We start from the raw sequence: 1,916 nt of genomic DNA, 5'->3' as shown, positions 1-1,916 counted from the left end.
TTTTAAAGTAAAAAGTTCATCTTTAAAAATCAGGGGTCTCACCCAGGTGCAGTGGCTCATGAGTAAAATCTAAGTATTTTGGAAATCCTGGAGGAGGCAGGAGGATTGCTTGAGACTAGGAGTTCGAGATCAGCCTGGGAAATATAGAGACATTCTGTCTCCACAGGAGACAGAAATATCTCTTGATCCCAGATATTCAATGCTGCATTGAGCTATGACTACTCCACTGCACTTCAGCCTTAGCCACAGAGTGAGACCTTGTCTCTTTAACAAACAAAGTACAAGTGCTAGACTTTACTCTTTTCTTCACTGTTTTTATGTTTATTATAAATTATAATTTCATATACATTAATAAAATTAAAGATTCAAATTTAGAACAACAGAAAAGTAAAAGAAAAAACTTTTAATTTTTTTCAACTGATACCTAATTTGACAAATATCTATCACATTTCTACCATGTTTCAAAAAATTGCTGGAAGCAAAATATACAACAGTGAACAAAATGACACTTCCCCGGTAGGAAACATAGATGAATATGGAAACATATACATGTAAGTTCTATATAAAATAATAAATATCATAAGGCTAGAATTGTAGTTAATTGTTAAGATAATGTAGGTGATGAGCCCATTATTCTAATTCATTAGATTTGGAATGAGCACAGGTTGGAAAATACATTCTGGTTATACTAACACTTAGGGTGACAACTCAAAAGTTTTTCTAGTTACTAGAAGATTTCGCATCATTCTGAATCTCTGAGAAGCCATAAAATATTTGTATTATTGCTATAATAGTGTATTTTAGGGAACGAACTCAAAAGAGATAGAAGATTTAGAATAGTATTTATTTTAATGATTCCCCATCTAACCTAAATAAGGGATTTCAGAGTGAACATGTGTGATGATTTAATATTTGGGTAGCAATGACACACTTACCTTCAAAAATATTTCATTAATTTATATCCACATTAAAATACATATAAGTACCTCTCTGTAGAATCTTACAACCTCAGCAATGATGGATATTGATAATTATATATATTTTTCCAACTGTAAACAAAATATGCAATAATTTTGACCTATGTTTAAAAAGTTTTTGTTGTTCAATTTTAAATGAAGTTGAGCCTCTTTAATATATGTCAACAATTTGAATTTCTTTTCTAAGTACAGACAATTTATATCTTGCATTGTTCCAGTGGGTTTATTTTTTCTCTTACCATGTTGATTTATATAATGCATTCCCTTTGTAAATTAATTCTTGTCAAGTGTTAAATTTTAAATATTTTAATAGTTTGATATTCCTCATAACTGGAGTGTATGTGGTCAGTGTATTGATCCTCACTTTATAAATTCTTGTTTTCTGTCCTCATGTAGAAGGCATAGCTTATTCAAAAATACTTTTTTTAAACAACAGTAGTTCCTTAATTTCAAAGTTCAATTTTTACACATATAATATTCATCTAGTTACAGGTTATTTTGGAATATTGGAATATTTGTATTTGGGTTAAGAAATTAGGCATACATTTAGCTTTAAATTTTCCCAGATGGCTATTACATAATACATATTTTTCCAAATAATAGAAAATATCACTTAATATCACTAAATGTTTCACTATGGCTTCTATGTATCTACTGTTATTTCTGTACTTCATGTTCTGTTACAGCGAAGTATTTGTGGCTTCTTCTTTCACCTGCTTTACTATATAAAATAATATTGCTTTATAATACGTTTTAGTATTCTTAAAATCTTGTCCAACGTATTACCTATAAAGTACTTTAAAAATTTTTCTTGTTTCTCTGACTTTTAACTTTCCCTAGGAAGCTATAAACATTTGGCTAGGTTAAACCTATTGTCATTTGTTTAATTACAGCTCAGCTATGGAGTTGTTTTAGGACAGCAAATCTAGTTAGAGTGAG

The sequence above is a fragment of the Mandrillus leucophaeus genome, unplaced genomic scaffold, assembly GCF_000951045.1.
Source record: "Mandrillus leucophaeus isolate KB7577 unplaced genomic scaffold, Mleu.le_1.0 Scaffold1212, whole genome shotgun sequence".
Classification (NCBI taxonomy): Eukaryota; Metazoa; Chordata; class Mammalia; order Primates; family Cercopithecidae; genus Mandrillus; species Mandrillus leucophaeus.
The sequence above is the reverse complement of the archived record's forward strand: the minus strand, read 5'-3'. Positions refer to the sequence as shown.